A 20,722-nucleotide genomic window follows, 5' to 3' on the forward strand; every position below is an offset into this window, starting at 1 on the left:
GGTGTCTGCCAGTATCGGTGCCACACTGCGCTGCATGCTGCATCTCCCTGCCTTTGCCGTCTGCGTGGGCCACAGTCTTTACAATTTGCAGTTAGTAACCACTGCTAGTATCTGCTTCCTCCGCATTTGTGGCAGATGAACTGGGATGTTGCACAATCTTCTAGCAGTCTCCTTATTTCTCATCTCTTCCCTACTAGTCTCTCATATTTTCAGCATATAAATTAAGCTCAGCTCAGATCAGGCTATCTTTTGGTTGTTTATGGCTCAGATTCTGGACTTCCACTTGGAATTCAAGACCTTCTAAATTCATTAATTCTTATTTTTTATAAGACAGGGTCTCACTCTTTTGCTCAGGCTTCAGTGAAGAGGCATGATCATAGCTCACTGCAGCCTTGACCTCCTGAGCTCAAGTGATCCTCCCACCTCAAACCTCCTGAATGCCTGGCTCAAGGCCTTCTTGAGGATACAACACCATCCTCACCATGGACCCCACACACCAGGTGAACTGAATGACTTACTGTCCCCTATATGCATCCTATGAATTCCTGCCTCCCTGCTTCACTCTTGCTGTTCTCCCTGCCAAAGGGCTGTTACTCTTAGCCTGGCACACTGCTGTGCACCTGTAGTCTCAGTTACTGGAGTCCAGCCTGGGCAACATAGTGAGATCCCATCTCTAAAAAAATGTTCTTACTCTGATTCCACAGAGTCAAATTCTTCAGCTTTGAACCCATCTTTTCCTTGAAGCCTCTCCTTAGGTTATATAGCTGGAAGCAATCTCTACTGTGAACTACCATATGCTTTTTTAAAAATAAGTTTTATTGAGATCAAATTCACATACCATGCACTTCACCCAAGTGTACAGTTCAGTGTTTTTAGTTGTGCAACCATCATCACAATCAATTTTGTAATATTTTCATCACCCCAAAATGAAACCTCATATTTATTAATAGTCATGTCTCATTCTTCCTACCCCCATGTCCAGCTTTAAGAAACAAAAATCTACTTTGTGTCTATAGACTTGTCTATTGTGGACATTTTATATAAATTGGATCAAACAGTGTGTGGTCAATAGGATTAATTTGCCCTTCTCTTACAGCAAATTTTCTCTTTTTACTTTAATGAGGAAATCAACTACCCTCCCAGTGTGTCAACTGGGGCCTGTCTCTAAGACCACCTGTACCATTTTTTAATGAACATATTTTAACCAGAATGGGCTATAGTACGAGCTCAATGAATAGTCTGTCACCATGTACTCATTCAACTGGATTGATGTACTTATTGAATGAATAAACAAATGAATGAAACAAAAACTTTGGTTTTCACCAGGACTGGGACTTGGATGAGGGAACTAAGGGGCAAAATGTAAGGAGACACTCACTCCAAGGCTGTGCAAGACAATGAGTGCCTCCTTCAATGCTGTGCCCTTACCTCCCCCTAGTCCCTGCCCTGCTTTATACGTAATCCATCCACATGGATTTTCACTGATTTGTGATTCATGTAGCTCTGGAACTTTCTAAGCTGTTTCTGAGAACCAGGTAAAGTGTGCTCTCTTTGGAGTTAGGGAAATGTCTACAAAGCATACTCTGTCCACTAGAAAGACCAAAGCCACCATTGCCTCCTGGAAGAGTTTTGTGAGGGATCTGATCACGATTTACAACTGGGAAAAGTAGCCAAGCTGCTTTGTGTCACTGGCACGAAGTGGAAGGTGCCTGCGTTCCAACAGGCTGGCTTTGAGGAGCAGCGGGAGCAAAGGTCTCCCCGCTGGACATATCCATCCCTTCTGGGTGCACTACCTCCTACAGCTGCAACTGCTTGGGGCAAGCTTTATAACACTTGCCTCAGTCACACAGATCCTTTGACCAAGTCTGCAAGAGAGCAGATGAGTTGTTTCCTGCAGGTCCTGTAGTACTAGGTGGGCAAACTCAGACTCCTTTGTAACTTCATGGATCTCACTTATTATCCAGGAAACTGGCTCAGCATTCTCCTGGCCTGTGCTCCCTTGTTGTTTAAAATTGTTGCTTCTGTTTTTGACCATCCACAATTCACAGAATTACATGTCTCTCAAGCTGTTTTTCTCACTTTGCAATGCTCATTGGCTTTAATTCTCCCTTTCCCTTTTCTTATCTAATTCTTGTCCAGTCACCCAGGGAAAGATGGAACAAATCTCTTTCTCCCTCACTTTCTGCTGTCTCCTTCCCTTCATATTCTCCTACTCATCCTTCTATTTGCTGACCTCGGCCCCACTCCAGGCATGGCTGATGGCTGTTGGCATGGGGATGTGGCACATTTGTATTAAGGGAGAGAGAAATTCTGAGATGTGATTGACGCAAAGTTAGAAATAATGAAGAATCACATTGCATGAGTTCCCTAGGGCTTCTGTACAAATTGAGTGGCTTAAGGTACAGAAACTTCTTGTTTCACAGCTCTGATAAGTAAACGTCCATGATCAAGGTGTAGTATGGGCTCCTTCTGGAGCTGTGGGGGAGCTCTGTTTCATGCCTCTTTCCCAGCTTCTGGTGGTTTGCAGGCGCCACCCCAATCTCTGTCTTCATCCTCATGTGTTGTGTGTGTCTGTGTCCAAATTTCCCCCTTTTATAAGGATATCAGTCATATTGGATTAGGGTTCACCCTAATGATCTCCTCTGCAAATGCCATATTTCCAAATAAAGTCACATTCACGAGCACTGGGAGTTAAGACTTCAACATTTTTGAGGGGGACTCAATGCAACCCATACCACACTAATATCAGTTTTTGGAGCTTTGAAAAAATAGAAGTTTCTTTCAAAATTCCATAGTACTTTTCAACTTCATTTACCATTTTCTCTACCTAAATTGGCACTTTGTTTTAAGGCACAGACATTCAAGTAAATGCAGTAATCTGTTTTATTTGATAGCTAGTTTTGCAGTAGTGTTATCTTTTTACTTATGTTTCATTTGGAGTGCCTGGTATTTCAGCTACCTTGTGAGTTCATTGTAGATATTACTCTAATCTTGAGAACCTAGTACTCATTTCAGCATTGTTTCTTGGGAAAATATCTTTCAAGTTTCAAAAGACTGAAAGTATCCTTTGAGCACAGTCAATTTTTAACTGGGGCCTTCCTGTGCAAGTTTCTGGGTCTATGATGTGTGATAATTGAACCTTTCAAAAACATAGAAAAGTAGACCCATGATAGTCCCACACACTTTTAGGCTTTCTCAGATTAATAAATAATGTTTTATACATATGTTAGGACACTGAATAACTGATCATATAGTGAGCGAAACAGCATATTACAAAATGATGTGTTCGGTGTGAGTCTGTCTTTGTAAAAAATGTTTTGTCCATCAACAACTGTATGGAAAAAGACACACCAAAGTCTCTATCCCTGTGTTAGCCGTACTCATCTCTTGGGATGGGATGTGTCACTGGGGGTGGGAATGGGGGAAGGATGTGGGAATTGCTTGTTGAATGTGATTGCATTCATCCATTTTCATACTGCTAAGAAGAAATAACTGAGACTGCGTAATTTATAAAGAAAAAGAGATTTAACGGACTCACAGTTCCACATTGCTGGGGGGGCCTCAAAATCACGGCAGAAGGTAAAGGAGGAGCAAAGGCACATCTTACATGGCAGCAGGCAAGAGAGCCTGTGAAGGGGAAAATGCCCTTTATAAAATCACCAGATCTCGTGAGACTTATTCACTACCACAAGAACAGCATGGGGAAAACCTGCCCCGATGATTCAACCACCTCCCACCAGGCAAGCTACAAGGTGGAAGAAGATAGTTGTAACATAGAAGTTGTTAAAAAATTTATATCCAGATTATATAAAGAACTCCTACAAATCTATGAGAGAAAGACTGACAGTTAAATAGAAAACTGGGCAAGAGACCTGAACAGGTACTTCACAAATGATGATCTGACCAATAAATACATGAAGATGCTAACATCAGTAATTACCAGATAAATACATCAAATCAAGTAATTAAATAAGCTATTTTATTTATGTATTTAGTTATTTTTTAGACACAGTTTCACTCTGTTACCCAGGCTGGAGTATAGTGGTGCAATCTCAGCTCACTGCAACCTCCACCTCCTGGGTTCAAGCGATTCTCCTTCCTCAGCCTCCCAAGTACCTGGGATTACAGGTGCACACCACCACACCTGGCTAATTTTTTGTATTAGAAGTAGAGATGGGGTTTCACCATGTTGGCCAGACTGGTCTCGAACCCCTGGCCTCAAGTGATCCACTTGCCTCAGCCTCCCAAAGTGCTGGGATTACAGGCATGAGCCACTGCATCCGGCTCATGCTATTTTAAATAAATTCAATGGAAAATTATATCACAATTATATCACTACTACCCAACCACCAGAATGTCTAAAATCAAAAGGTCAGGATATATAAAATTTTAGTGATGATGAGAAGCTAGGATCCAATTACAGTTGCTTTTTCTTTCTGTCTTTCTATGTTTTCCACGTTTTCTACTCAATTTAGGTTCTTCTCCAATCAGAATATAATGATATTTTTCTCCAGAGCAGATTCCTGTTTTCTTAATGCTTTCTAGCTCAGCAACTAAAACCAAAAGATGGGCGGAACTGAAAGATATATCCAAATAAATCTGGTGGGTTTTAGACTGGTTCTTTAGAGGGTATGGGGCAATACAGAACCAGGTTGTAGAGGGTAATTGAAGGGGCAGAATTTTTGACTTCTGAAAAGAACTTCAGCAGGCACAGACTCTGGGTTGCAGCCTCTCAGCAGGTAGAGTGTAGATGACTGTGACATTGGGTAGTTCACTGTCCCACTGAACTGTAATAGTCTTATGGGGCCAATGACAGGGTCTTGGTGATTGAGCCTGTTTCTTCTGCATCAGTTCTTCCAGGACTTCCTAATCTAATACACTTCTCTCCAGAAATTGTTATAATTCTTGGCCATCCAAGTACACAGCGGGCTTATAAAGTCCATATTTATCTGTAGGTCTATGTACCAGATATAGATATCAGCCAATCCAAGTGGGTTATTTTGACACTATAGTTATTGTTCTTCAAGGTATCCATGTTTCGGTAAACAAACTTCCGCATTTTACTGTTTAGAAGCTTTTCTTTAAGTCAAAATATCTCTGTATGATATTAACAATGATATAATATGTCTTACTATATAACTGGTACAATTCTGGGAATTTCACATTTTTATTACATCACGTAGACCTCTAGTAACCCTGTGAGGTGGCTGCTATTATTATTTCCCTGTCATGATGACAGTGAGGGGTAAATACCTTGCTCCAGATTACAGCTGCAGAGTGCGGATTTGAACCCCAGCAGGCTGCTTCTCTAATTGAGGCTTTTGAATACCACATCACTCTCCATTTTAAGGCCACCTGCTATCTAGCTTTGTTTCCTGGTGAATGTAGAGTAGTGGGATTGGCACCAACATGAGATGTATTCCTTGCTGAGTCATTTCTCTCAAGGCTAGGCCTCCAGGCTGGATTTCTGGAGGCAAAAGGCCTCAGCTACTTTCTCACAGCAGAGCTTAACCCTGAATCCCCTCCCCAAATACCTGAGGGTGCTCTGGCCACATGTTTAAAACAGGTATAACTCACTCTCTCCTCTGTGGAAGTTCGCTCATCCTTGGGGTCTCACATGTTAAGTGCAAAGGGTAATTTGATGGTTGAAGGTGTGGAGCAATATCACTTTTTGAAGACATTTTTCTTACTAGCCAAGGTCAAGGTCATCTGAAATGTATTCTTGTCTTTTAAAGGGCTAAGAATTCCACACACGTATCAAATTAATAGCATATTTTATATTTAATGTTTTAATCCATTTCTTTTAAAGGACTAAAAGAAAAGCTCATAAGTGGGAGTTGAACAATGAGAACACATGGACAAAGGGAGGGGAACATCACACACCAGAACCTGTTGGGGGGTGGGCGGCTAGGGAAGAGATAACATTAGGAGAAATACCTAATGTAGATGACTCGTTGATGGATGCAGCAAACCACCATGGCACGTGTATACCTATGTAACAAACCTGCACATTCTGCACATGTATACCAGAACTTAAAGTATATAAAAAAATACTATTAGTAAGAGATAAAATGGTACAGTTTGAAGGGCCTTTGGTAATCTGATTGAATATATTAAAATGCATATATATTTTTTTCCAACAAAACGAAAAAAACGAAAAGTTACAAATACATTCTCTCTCCGTCTGTCTCTTTGTCTCTCTGATTACTTACACTCGGCATTTAGGGACAAGTAGTGTATCATAAGGTGAGGAAGTTAGGGTTCAGGTCCTGGTTTTGCTGAAAGGGCCATTAGTCAGGTCCTGCTTATGGGCTATCTGAGAACCCTGACTCAGGGTTAACTGGCAGCATGAAGGCCCGATTGCCATTGGCCCCACCATTGAGGTGTGTGGCCACATCCTGGCAGAGCTGCAGCTCCTATGTTGCTACAGCTTTCTTCTCCAATAACTCATTTTCTGGGATAACCTTATCAGGATGTTGATTAATGAGTTTACCTTTGATAGCACTGGCCACACCTAGGTACAAAATCAGAGTTGGATTTTTGTCCTCTGGGGATAAGCACACCAAGGGTGAATTCATTCTCCAGAGTGGGAGGAAATCACTGAGTGAACAGCTTCTGTGAAAATCAGGCCACAGAGAGAGGGCCATGTGCTCTCAGTTCCTGTGAGATTTAAGGGGTCTGCCCTTAAATCTCCTTCTCATGGGGCTGGCACTAGTTTAAATGTTGATGCTGGCATCATGATACTGTTACAGAAAGCCAGAAACTTGGAGGGAGCCTAGGAATTCTATAAAAACACACAGAATGACACAAAGAACTCTCCCCTCAGAAATAAAAGAGAAGGCATACAGAGATACTGAGATTTCCATAGTAAACTAGCAAGGATCACCATTCATTCATTCACTCATTCATTCATTCATTCATTCACTATTCATTGATCACCAGGCACTGCGTTAGGAAATGAGAAAACAAAGACATAAGAGCTTTATGAGAGCTTTATATGATTTATGGAATTTAGCACTTGTGGATTTTGCTACTTCCCTCTTTATTTCCTTATAGTGATGAGACACAAAAATCTCAAAATGAAAGAGTCTGCAACCCCAGTCTTAGGGGCAGGGGGAAGTAGAATGCTGGGCCATGCTTCCCTTCGTGGAGTCCCCAGCAGAGAGAGAGGCAGGAGGTTCCAACAGGAGCTGACGGCTCTGGGGAAGAGAAAGAGACTTACGAAGTTTTGGGGGCCTGTGAGAAGAAAGAATACGGTACTGGAGCAAGTGTGCTCTCCTTGTTCTCCATCAAACCACCCTCCAAGTAGCCAGCAGAGATACCTTCCTAAACATCCCAGAGGCTTCACCTTGTGCGTAGCAGGGATCAGCAAGCTTTCTTTTTAAGAGGCCGAGTGGTGACTGCTTTAGGCTTTGCCAATCACATGGTGTCGGTTGCAGCTACTCAAGTCGGCCGCTGATTTGTGACAGCAGCCACGGACAACATTACACAGATGGTTGGGGCTGTGTTCCAATAAAACTTTATTTACCAAAACAGGCAGTGAGCTTTGACTTGCCCACTCTGCTGTATAGAATAAAGAGGAAACTCTTGAACTTGACATAAAAGTCACTTTCAGTAAACTTTTTCCTCCCTGCACCTCTGGCTTCTTTGTGATCATTCTCCTCATGTGAGTTGCCAGTGTCATCCTGAAGGCCCCATATTGCTGATCTTTTTTTCTTTTTGTAACAACTTTATTTAGATATAATTCACACACTATACAATTCACCCACTCACCTAAAATGTACAATTCAGTGTTTTTTTTTTTTTTTTTTTAGCATATTCAGAGTTGTGCCGCAATCAATTTTAGAACATTTTCATCACCCTCCCAAAATGCTGCGCTCTTTAGATGCCATCCTCCAGCCTCCTGCTCCCAGCCCTCACAATCTCAATTCTACTTTATATCCCTGTAGATTTCCCTGGTCTGGACATCTCATATAAATGGAATCACACAGTATGTGGCCTTTTATGACAGGCTTCTTTCATAATATTCTCAATCTTACATTTTAATTTCGTTATCTTTTCAAGATTCACCCATGTTGTATCCTGTCTCGCACTTCATTCCGTTTTATGGCTGAATAGTATTCTGTTCTAAGAATATGCTACATTTTGTGTATCCTTCCATCAGTTGATGGACATTTGGGTTGTTTCCTTCTTTTAGGTTTGGGAGTAATGCCACTATAGACATCCAGTATAAGTTTTTGTGTGGACAGATCTTTTCATTTCTTTTGAGTATATACCTAGAAGTGGAATTGCTGGGTCAAATGGTGACTCTATTGAGCTTTTTGGGGAACTGCCAGACTATTTTCCCAAGTAGTTGCATCATTTTACATTCCTACCCCCAGTGTATGAGGGATAAAATTTCTCTACATCCTCCACCAACTGTTGTTATCATCTTCCTTTTATATCATAGCCATCCCAAAGAGTAGGAAATGGCATCTCATGGTGGTTTTAATTTGTCTTCCTTAATGACTCATTAAGCTGAGTATCTTTTGGCCATTTTTGTATCTTCCTTGGAAAAAATGTCTATTCAAGTCCTTTGCCCATTACAAAAATCTTTTTTAACAGTTATATAATTACATGTATGTTTAAGCCAGAGCATTTAATGTGGAAAATTTTTAACTCTTATGGGCTAGCAGCATCACAGTATATAAGGAGGAAGGGGGTACTACGAAACATTCAACTAAGAGCTAAGCATTTAAAACAAAATAATATTAAAACAATTCAAGATTCCTTTATGAGAGTTCAACACTACAAGTTAAATGTACTTTTGAATGATTCTGTCATCAAGGCAGTTTATTCTTTTCAAACATCATGAAATGGACAAATACTCATTAACAGATATAGCTGCCCTCAAGATTTCAATCTCGATGGCTTTCTGTAAATTAAAATTCACGAAGTGCACAATTAAAATGTGTCAAAAAACTGAATCTACTACTCTAACAGATGTCCATGCTTAACACTTAGTAGTTTATCTGACCAAATTGGATTTTATTAGGGGAAGAAAATGAACCACTGTAAAGCATTTAGTTTAAAATTGATGCTAATATTTTTCTTAGAAATAAAAATTTATGCAGGAAAAGTTATTTATCATAAGGAAAATAAAGTAAAACCCTAGAATGAGCAAACATTTTCAAAGAACAAGCACCACAAAGGACACTTACATTGAATTTTTAATATTTATCAATGCATATTTCTTTCTCCAATCAGGCTACTTCATCATATTTGGAAACATTTTCTGAATCACTAGATTCCACAGCAGTATGGCAAGACAGGATGGTGGCAACATCATTTTCAATGTCTTCATGGTGAGCTTTCTTTTCACCCTGCTCTTCTACTTTGTGTAACTGGACACCTTTCCTTACTGCTTGCAGAAGTACACTCTTGGCAACCCAGACTATAGGTATGGCTGGGAGATGACACTTTGGCTCATGAAGTAACTTGTGTTGGAGGAGATGGGGTCATTCATGGAGCTTGGGGACTTGGGACAGCAGTAGGTGAAGCTGGATGTTGCCAGAGGGAGGATGAGCAGGACTGCAACTATGACAAATGATGATGGCTGAATACCAAGTGGAGACAGAGAAGGTAGGGTGGGGGTGGAGGTAGCCTTGGATGTCTTGTGGGATGGTTGAACTGGGACAGCACTAGCTCCTAACAGAGAGCACTGTGTAGAGGAGCAGCTGGAGGAGGAGCCGGGTGAAGAGGGCTGGGGAAAATGTGGAAAGGAGCTGAAGGAAGTGGTATTGCTGGAGTTCCCAAGGCAGTGGTTGGAGGTGGAGGCGGAGGTGGGAGAGGTCTTGGTGGAGAGCAGTTGAAGTCACTGAAGCTCCTAATGAAGACATTGACAGGGGAGATGGAAGAGTTGGTAGAGGAGGTGTGGGGGTGGAGCTCCCAGAGACGTGTATTGCCTATAGCTGGTGACTGAGCATGATTTTCTATCAAACCTGCAGCAGCACTTACGCAGGTGGGCATGGGTTTTGCACCTCCTGTTCCTTGAATTAGTGGAGGTGAAGGTGGTTCATGTGGCCTGACTGAGACCTTTTACTCAGCTCTTATCTGAGTCTCAGTTGTCAGACTAAATGACAAGGCAGAAAGTGAAAAGATCCATCCACACAATCCACCTGCTTTGGGGACTTTGCTGCAAAGAGATTGGCATCATCTTCAGCCAGCTCCAGACTTGGGCCAGCTTCTGCCATCCTCTGTCTGGCTCATGAGGACAATCTAGATTTTTCTAGCTTCTGCTTCTTCCTTTCCTTCCTCTGATCTTCTGTATGTTGCAATATTTGTTCTTTCATAAATCAAAGAAATATGAAGGATTGATATAAATTTGCCCATTTAAAAATTGGACTGTTTGTCCATTTTTATTTTGAGTCGTAAGAGTTCTTTATATATTTTAGGCTGAAGTCCCTTGTCAGATACAGGATTAATGAATATTTTCTTCTATTCTACAGGTTTTTTTTTTTTTTTTTAAACTTTCTTGATAGTATCTTTTGAAGTCCAAAGTCTGTAATTTTGATGAAGCTCCATTTACTTACTTTTAAATTTTGTTTGTGCTTTCTTTGAGGATGGGCCTCAGTACACCACCAACATTTACAATCTTTCTTCCAGCCTTCCTCAGAAGGACTTATTATCTTTTACCAGGGTGACATGCATTGAGGAAAAGAAAATAATCAGACCCTTGGGACACTACTAAACACATGGGCCGTGAACTGACACTAAGTTCCAGAGATCCAGAATTCCACTGTGGCCCACGACAGTCAGAGTAGGGGCTTATGGTGGTCAGATGACCAATGGAATTCAGCTCAGGTCCTTCTCACAGTGGGTCCAGTGTGTTCCTGAACCCGTCCTGTGGGTATTTCCCCAGTTCTGAAATGCACAATTCAGCAGCTGGCAGAATTATCACATTATTCCCTTGACTTGTGGAGTGAGGGCTCTTAAGGTGGAAAAAGCCAAGTGGCAGCCACTAGATCTGCCTTTTCCTAGGAAAATGGTAAATCAAAAGCAAATCCACATTTCTAGAGGGGCTGCAGAGATTGTTGCCACCACCAAGGATTTGAAAGATGCAGGGATGGTGACTCCCATCACATCCCCATGGAACTCTCCTGAGTGGAAGACAAGCGGATCTTAAAGAATGACAGTGGATTATCATAAGTTTAACCAGATGGTGACACTAATTACAGTTGCTACCCCAGGTGTGGTTTCATTGCTTGAGCAAATTAACACATCCCTGAGAACTGACGTGTAGCTATTCATCTGGTAAATTCATTTTTCTCCATACCTGTCCATAACGCTCACAAGAAGCAGTTTGCTTTTACCTGCAAGGTCACATCACGCCTCACTATTGTTCCTTGGGGTTCTATCAGTTCTCCAGCTCTGTGTTATAATTTAGTTCACAGAGATGTGATCACCTTTCTCTTCCATGAGATATTACACTGTTCTGTTTATTGATGACATTATGCTGATTGGACCTAGTGAGCGAGAAGTAGCAACCACTCTGGGCTTATTGGTTCAGCATTTGAGTGTCAGAGGATAAGAAATAAATTTGACTAAAATTCAGGGGCCTTCTGCCTCCATGAAATTTATAAGCGTCCAGTGGTGTGGCGCATGTTGAAATACCCTTCTCATGTGAAGGGTAAGTTCTTGCATCTTTTCCCTTCCATTACCAAAAACGAGGCACAATGCTCAGTAGGCCTCTTGGGATTTTGGAGGCATCATCTTCCTCTTTGTGTGTCTTACATCAGGCCATTTGCTGAGCAGTCTGAAAATTCATTATAAGAAGGACCCAGAAGAGCAGAAGTCTCTGCAAATAGGTCCAGGCTGCTGCACAAGCTGTTCTGCCATTTGTGCCACATGACCAAGCAGATCCAATAGTGCTTGAGGTGTCAGTGGCAGACAGGGATGCTGTGTGGAATCTTTGGCAGGTGAATCACAGCACAGGTGTTTACGATTTTGGAGTGAGCCAATGCTATCTTCCACAGATAACTACTTTCCTTTTGAGAGACAGCTCTTGGACTGCTATTGGGCCGAGGTAGAGACTGAATGCTTAACCATGGACCCCCAAGTTACCACGTGACCTGAGATGCCCATCATGAACTATTATCTAATCCACAAAGTCATAAACTTGGGCGTGCAGAGCAGCAACTCACCATGAAATAGAAGTGATGTATATATGATTGGGCCTGAGCAGGCCATAAAGGCACAAGTAAGTTACATAAAGAAGTATCCCAAATGTCCATGGCCCCCATGCTCCACAATAGAAATAAGCAAGAGTTGTCTGGAATCCAGGAGATAACTTTGAGTGTTTGTATACCATGCCTTGTGATTAAGTTCAGTGGAAAACTACAGCTGAATTCGGGCAGGAATACTTATGGTCCAGACCCTTCAGGATGAAGGCTTGGGTAACCTTACCAGGTAATGGTGCATGACTAGCTGAGGTGTTTTTTGAAAGCATGGGAATATGGAATGGATAGTGGAAGAAGGTAGTTGTAAATATCAGCTATGACCACATGACCATTTACAGAAGTGAGGGCTGTAATTGTCATGAGTATTTTTTGTTATGAATGTGTATATATAAATGTATATTAAGCAAAGTCTTTGTTTTCTTCCTTCTCTTATCCCCATCAAGTAACAGAAGATGTATTGATTTTAAATTATAATGCTTAAGTATTATTACTTTTATATCATAGTATTTAAGTTACTGGACATCAAGTTGAAAGATACCCAATACAATACTGCTTTCATAAACAGCAATTGGAAATCAGAAATTACAAGGAATAAATGGTTAAGGAGGAGAAGCAGCAGCAGGAGGAGGGTCATTTTAAACATTTCCAACACTGAGGTACTGTGGAGGGATATTACATGTGGAGATGGGAAGATCCACTGGGCAGTTGAAAACATAATAATCCTGCAGAATAGTTGGAACTAGAGAATTAGATGTGGGAGGAAATCACATAGAGGTGCCATTTGGAGCTTTTGAAGGGAGAAGATGATCTATTCACATTTGAATTTCAAGTTCATAGGCTCTAGGTTGGAAGGATCCTTAGAGTGTTTTCTTATTTCCATCTCCCACTCAGCTGGAAACATAATGTTCCGTCTCTCTCTCTCTCTCTCTTTTTTTTGAGATGGAGTCTTGCTCTGTCGCCCAGGCTGGAGCGCAATGGTGCTATTTTGTCTCACTGCAACCTCTGCCTCCTAGGTTCAAGTGATTCTCTTGCCTCAGCCTCCCAAGTAGTTGGGATTACAGGTACCCACCACCAAGGACAGCTAATTTTTTGTATTTTTCTTTTAGTAGAGACAAGATTTCACCATGTTGGCCATTGCTGGTCTTGAATTCCTAGCCTCAAGTGATCCGCTTGCCTCAGCCTCCCAAAGTGCTAGGATTACAGGTGTGAGCCACTGCGCCCAGCCTGAATCCCCATCTCTTAATCAGAAATATATTTAAAGTGAAATGCCCTTGGATGGGTTGACAGAGGTATAAGTGTGCTTGAGAAGCATGAGTCAGGTCCCTGTGCCTGAGAAATAAAAGACTTTCAGTTCTATAGATTGTCGACTAACATTTATGACAATGTTCCAGAAACGAGGCTGAAATTCAAGGCTTTTAACCACAGACCTTCATAGGCACACTATGTAAAGCCTTGTGTTCAGATGGCTTTATTATTTCCAAGTAGTTTTTCAGCTTTAGATTGACTTTGGCATAATGGCACACCAGGTTGAATGTACAAAGCCTTCTTGCCAAGGCAAACCCTTGGAAGACAGGAGCATCCTGCTGGGGACTGATTGCCAGGCAGACATGTCTGTGAAATCCCATGGCGTGCGGGCATCAAGGTGTACTCACATGGCTAAATACACTGAAAACCAGTTCTTGCTCTGTCTGTATATATCTCTATCTCTATCTCTTTCTATCTCTATCTCTATATCTAGCTATCATCGATATATCGCAATCAGATTTCATTATAATATTCAACGTCACTGGAAAAGTATAGTAGTTTTATATTTTCAGCTTGCTTTCAGAAATTAAGTAAAGATCCATTTAATATACTCAAAAAACAAACCATTATTTTGTCCCTTTAGTTTAAGTGGAGCAAGTCTGCCTATGAGTTTTGTCATCATCATAGCCCAGCAGTCAGGCATTTTCCCAGGGATCCTTTCTGATTGTTTACTTTCCCCGTTCCTCCTGTTCCTTCCACATCCCCTGTGCTTTCAGTGTTGTGTTTTAGTCGTGAGACATGCCACGGGCCCTCCCCAGAGTGTGTTTTCCAGCTTCCTGGTCTCAGGTTCCATCTTCGTTTCTGTGACTTTCGATTCCGACTCCAGGTCTCTCAATTACAGGAGGGCCTGCTGCCCTGAATAGGAAACAGCCTGTCCTAGGACCTCCCTGGCTTGGACCTGTACCCCCTGCCCCATGGAAAGGGGCTAGAATGTTGCATCTCACATTCTAGGTGTTTCCTACCTAAGTAGCCACACTCCGTATCAGGGCAGCAGGGTGTGGTGGGATAAGAAGGGGGACTTCCCCTTAAGGCTGAAGGCCCCCAGCTTGGCTGGCAAAGACCAGGGCAGAGCTCACAGATCAATGCTGACCTGGCAGATCAGTCAGTCCCACATGTGCCACCACTGTAGTTCATCGCCATCCTCAACCCCCATGTGCACCCTGTATTCAGCGACTACTCAGCTCCAGCTTCAGAAGGAAGCTTTTCAACCATACAGAGCTCAAGGTTCTCAGTGGCACTCACATAGTGCTGGATTTCTCATGTGGGATTCAGAAGTGGGTTCATCCTCACTGATGCTCCCTCGTAATGAAGCTGAGTTCCTAGTGCTCTGCCCAGATGCCCTCGGACCCCCACCACCAGTCCTCGCCTCACCCCCTACTCTTTCTTCTATGAGCCTGGACCTTGGGGACTGAGTGGCTTTGCCCAGAGGCTTAGAGAGTGCAGGCTCAGAGAAGACAGGTCTGGGAGCTGACATTGCTCTAGGGCATCTCAAAGGGAGTGACTGTGAGATGCCCCAGGAAAGCCCAGTTCCCTTCCTAAAGTAAGGACAGTCCTTGCATTGCCTCCCTGAGGATCATGCTGCACCTAGGACTGTGCTAAGTCCATACCCTTGCTTGGCTACTTCCTTTCCAGCCTGCCTCACAACACCCTGATAATTCTCTCTAGGAAGATTTTTAAATAAATCACTTGCACAGAAACCCTCATACCAGGATCTGCTTCTGGCAACCCAAACCCAAATACAGGATGGCACAGGTTGCTTGCACACTGTGGGATTTCACAATAATGTCTGCCTGGCACACCAGCCCCTAGCAGGATGCTCCTAAGGTTTTGCCTGTGCAAACAGCCTTTGGACATTCAGCCTGGGGTGCAGTTATGCCAAAGTGCTGTGACTGATTGCAGTTTCATGCTTGATTACAACCAGGATGTGACCTGACATTCCCTCAAATTCCAGCTCCCTGGGACCTCAAGGGGCATGACTGGAGATATTTTGTGCTAGTTTCTTAGGCTCATGTCCACATGAATTTCTGGGGAGGGCATCTGAACTTTTATTTGGCTGTTGCAGCTGATTCTACACTGAGTCTTGTGTCGGAAGCCAGCCTGGTCTGCCTCTCCCTGCACCTGTATTCACTAATTTCCATGATTGGTGCTGGTGGTGGTCGGGGATGTTCTCCATCAGTTTGGAGCTTAGAGGGGCAGCCAGTGGCCTTCTGGTTAGGGACATGCTGGACTCTAGAGTTTTAAACCTAGGGGTGGACCAAACACTAGTCAGTTAGTCCACCTTTTTCTGCTAAACTTTGCACCTAGGGCTGAACTCTGTGAGTGGACATCACTAATGACTGCTCCTGGAGGCCTGATGACCCACAAGCCCACAGCAATCCAGCTGCACACTGAGGATGACCTAACATGTGGAGAGCTGTCCATCAGCCATGCATAGCCCTTCTTGATCCTCACCTTCCAGCTGGAGGCCATGTTCAGGTCACCATCTGAAAACTGCACCTGCACTGACTTGACGGTCCTTGCTATCATGGCCCACATAAACCACTGGTCCCTTCTATGTCCACCTGCTTATTCCTGGGACCACAACAGGTACACCACTTCCAAGGAGGTGCTTCCAGATGGGAAGGTGGGTGGAAGAAAAACTCCTGCCTTAGGAGGATGAGAGCTGTGGTGGCCTGGGACCTCTCTTGGCTTGGAGAGCTGGGCGTACTTCCCCTACAAGTTTCAAAGGGAGGCAGGCCCTTTACCATGCACAGGCTCCCGCTGTTGGGAGTGCGCCTCAGAACTTTGGGAAGAAGGCTGCGAGGGTCTGATGACATCTGGATTTCTGGGACTCCCATGCGATCCTCACCCAGGACACCTATATTCACAAATATGGATCCTCAGGAGCCTTCTCATTCATCCACATAAGACCCAGTGTAAGCCGACCCAGAAACTCAACTTGAACCGACTGAGGCCAGCTGCCTTAGTCAGCTGGGGTAGGTCGGACACATCTTCTGTTTGTCTGAACTCAAATCATGCTCTGCTCTGACTGGGCCTTCCTCACTTAACCCCAGTTAAGGCACAGACGAGTCAATTCAGGGATGGTCAACCAAGGCAGATAGAGATTTACAGAAAGGGCTAAAATCCCTGAGTTCTGCTTGGTAGAGTTTGGAGGAAGTTGGTGTGACACATTCCATGGGGTTTCCAAGAACGAGTTGCCAACCCAATGTAAGACAATTCCAGGACCTGGCCATGTGAGTGTGTCCCCAAGAAGATGTGGTGGCCCTGGGCACATGCAGAGAAGCTGCGTGGGGAGGGAGATTTCCCAGAGGACTGCCAAGAATCTCATGAAAGGCAAGGGGTCTCTTTCTTGCTTGGCTTATGGTGAAGATGGAACATGAATGGTTGATTGTTCTCATGAAGAGTCTTCAGAATGAGGAAAGTGGAAGCCACAGCGTGCTTGGGAGTCACTGAAATGCAGAGACTGATCATGGGCCAGGGCCAGCTGGGTGGAGGGCGAGAAGGAAGAGAACCAGCACCACCAAGGAGGTGCGACCACTTCACCTCTACTCTCCCAATGTGCCCCCTGGGTGGAAGGTGGTGCCCAGAGACTGACAAGAGCAATGACCCTGAAGGAGACAACTCTGCTGGAAACAGTCCACATTGCCAACAAAGACAGCACTCCAGGGTGGCCTGCAGACAGCTGAGGACCCCTGATTGTCTTAGACCCATCGGAGGGTCCCTGATTCCTGCTGCCCTCAGCCCAATGCTTAGCCCTCCTTGATGAAAAGAGGTCTCTGGGGAGCACTGCCTCTTCTTCCTGAGGAGGGATTCTGAAGCACCCAGTGAGAGTAAAGACATTACCATGTGCCGAGAGAGCCCAGATGTACATACTGGAGAAAGCACTGCTGACGGGGCAGGCTGTGAGGGAAGAGAGGACTCCAGGGCCTGGATGTTTGTGCCAGCCATGCATGGTGGTCTTGCGGCATGCTCTGTTCCAGCCACGGCTGGGCCTAGGGTGTTTGTCAATATTTATTCATTTGTAAAACCAAATTTGGCTTTACTCAATTTTTGTTCCGTTCTCTCCTCCTCTGCCCTCTCTCCATGGAGCAGGTGTGCAACAGTGGTGCCTGCATGGCTGTGGTGCCTACAGCAGGGCTGGGTTGATGGTCATCCAGGGCCTCTGTCTACAGAACAGGCCTGCTGGGGGGTTCTCCTAAACTAGGGGTCAGAAAATAGTTTCTGTAAAGGATCAGATAGGAAATATTTTAGGCATTGTGGGTCACATATTCTTCTTTGTCATTTCTGTTGTTTTTATAACAACTGTTTAAAAGTATAAAAAGTTTATTCATAGCTCCCAGCCATACCAAATGGCTGGAATTCTTGGCCCACAGGACACCTCTGTGGCCTAGATCAACCTCTGTGAACCTAGACCAACAATCTACGAATGTAGAGAGAGAAAGGGCACTGATAACAGAGAACGGCTGGGAGGATCTTCCACTGATGAAAAACCTCTTTGGAGAAGACTGATCATTAGACTCCTCAAGTATGAACTCTAATTCTACCAAGCTGGAAAAAAATAGAATAGGAACTGTTAAGAGGTAAACTCTGACCGGTTAACATTTTGAAGAGTTTATCTGAGCAGGCAATGATTCATGAATCTGGCACTCCAAGCCAGAATGATTCAGGCCTCCTTTGAAGGAGCATGTGGGGGGACTTTTATAGAGTGAATGGGAAGCAGGGTAGGGGAAATGTTTAATTGGTCAAAGTGGAGCAATAATTGAAAAGTCCCTAGTCCAAGATTGACTGGTGGTTTCTGACTGGTTGCGTCCTCAGTGTAACTGAGTTGGGTCTTGGTTTGCTTCCATAAGAACTTGGGACACTTGAGGCACTCAGGTCTGATGGCCTCCCAGGTGATCATTTTAACAACGCCTAGAAAGGGTTAAGGATTTTCATTCCAGTCCCTAACCCTCCTCTCTGTCATTTGTTTCCTGGAATTCCCCATATTTGAGTTTATATGGACTAAAATTTGCCTCAGATGTTTTGAAGTTCCCTTAACAACAAATCCCACACTAGATTACTAAGGGTAAAATGAGGAAAAGGGCAGTGGAACATAGCCTTTGGGATTGCATAGGGAGCTCGGTCCACTCCACTGAGAGCAGGTCCTGTGGGAGATGTGGTGAGATTGGGCAGGATGCAGGGGGTGTCTGCCTGGTACCTACAAGCCAAAGAAATCCCAGAAGCCTCGTGACGGGGGTGGAGGGCAGAACTGGGCTTTACTCAGCTTTGGGGAAGGGCAGTTTCTGCTGGGGGCTCCCTCCTGCTCACAGACATCTCCAAGACACTCTGATGCAGAGACCCTGTCTGGGAAGAGCTGCCTTTCTAAGTGGATTCCCATCAGGCTTTGTTGTGTATCTAAGTAGGTCATTAGAAAAGTTTTGGAATTTATGTAATCAGAAAGAATCCATAGAACACCCAAGCAGTTCCAAGTGCTAAGAGGAAGTGAGTGAGTGCAAGATGAAGTCTGCAGAGAAGACTTTCGCAATCTGCGTGACTCCTGCAGTGTGTGGGGAGCTAGCCAGGGGCTGGGGGATCCCGATTTAAGCGTGTCTGCGTGACTTGTTTATGGGGACCATCCCTCTCTCCCTGGTTCTTAGTCTTCTCATCTGAAAAGTAAGATTGTTGAATGATGTGATCTTTCTGACTCTTGCAATTCTCACTCTAAAATTTTATGAGTCTAACTTCCCATTGCTGCTTTTCATTTTCTTCTACGTGAAGGGTTCCAAAGTAAATTGAACATTTACAATTTGATTTTCTATGTCTGTGGTATATTTAAGAGTCTCTCTTTCTCTCTAAGTATGTAATAAGTGATCAGAACACAAGATTATCTAGGATACATGGATGGTCATCTTCATCATGTTTATTTTATGCAGCTGGACCAAAGATATTTTAAGATTGAATTAAATCATTAATTCTTCTTCATAGTACTTTTAGCATTGTTTAAAAGGCCACAGCAGAGTTTTGTAAAAGAGGAGTCTAGAAGTATTTTCTGTGGCTGAAATTTATAGAGAATATAAGAATGGGATATAGTTTTATAATTAAAGTAAAAAAATTAGTTTATAAAGGAAGAAAAGCAAGTTTTGTCTAGTCGTAAACTCTAGACCTATTGCCTATATTCTGATCAATACTGCCCATGTGTCCAGTTTCTATCATAGCCACAAAGGGAGTCATTATGTGATTATGTGCTTGCTATCTAAATTGTTAGGCAGCTCTCAGAACATGAACCCAAGACATTTGGTGTGGTTGTTCCTGATAAAAATTTATTTGCTATTGAATCACGCTGGTTCAGTTCACCATATCTTTCCTCAGTGCAGGCTGGAACTCTGCATAAATACTATACTGGGATATTTGTCATGTGGTTAATGATTTGCATGCTTACCCTAGAGAGGGAATGATGAAAAAATGCAAAGGGGTATACTTTGTTAGTGGGTGGAGTAGATAATTTTTTGTGTTTTATGGTTTAATGATAAGGAAATCACCTACCCCACAAAATGTACCTTCCTGACATTAAAAAAATAATAATACATGGATCTTTGTATAACTCATATAAATGATGGCTGATATTTTCTTGGTACAGGTTTTAATAAAAAGAAGCAAAAGAACATAATCATTAGTACAGCTGAAGAACTTCGCAATGCTGACAGTTTCGCTAAGAGCCCTTTTTAAAAAAAGTATAAAAAACGATTTTCCACAGAGATGTCAAATTTAAGGTTTTCTTAATGTGCATGAGTCACTGATTATTTTATTTTATTTTTCTCTTGAGCTCACTGAAGACTTCCTCTCTCTCTCAGAAGTCCATCTGAAAGATAAAATCTTTCTCTGCTTTCCAGCCTTGTGTTGACCACGGAAGTAGGCTGAGTTTCTTGTTCCTCTTGTGTTCCTCATCACTCTCCTGTGGCCTTTGTTTTTTTTGGGGGGACCATTTCAGCTTGAAGCCACCTAAGTCAAAACCAGCTCACAGCATTCCATCCTTCATGCCACGCTCTGCACCTCCTAATCTAATATCTTCAAGAGTAAGACTATCCTCTGCCTCTCATTCCCGACCTTTAAAAATAAAAACCAGTTCCCCCTCACATTTTCCCTAGTGCCCACTTCTCATCCTCATTCTTCTCTTGCTCACTTTCTCTTACATAGAAATTCTACTCTTATTTATCTTTTTA

At 43.1% G+C, this 20,722-nt stretch overlaps 1 long non-coding RNA gene across 1 annotated transcript in view; it reads left to right on the forward strand.

Moving 5' to 3' along the window:
* LOC117062248 overlaps positions 1-12,098 on the forward strand; it is a 41,947-nt gene extending 29,849 nt beyond the window's left edge. The window contains exons 2-3 of the long non-coding RNA XR_004428272.1: positions 9,247-9,344; positions 12,015-12,098. This is a non-coding gene — a long non-coding RNA (uncharacterized LOC117062248). The remainder of the gene's footprint in view (positions 1-9,246; positions 9,345-12,014) is intronic.
* Positions 12,099-20,722: the final 8,624 nt, after the last annotated feature.

This window comes from Trachypithecus francoisi, unplaced genomic scaffold, assembly GCF_009764315.1.
Source record: "Trachypithecus francoisi isolate TF-2019V2 unplaced genomic scaffold, Tfra_2.0 Lachesis_group17, whole genome shotgun sequence".
NCBI classification, from domain to species: domain Eukaryota; kingdom Metazoa; phylum Chordata; class Mammalia; order Primates; family Cercopithecidae; genus Trachypithecus; species Trachypithecus francoisi.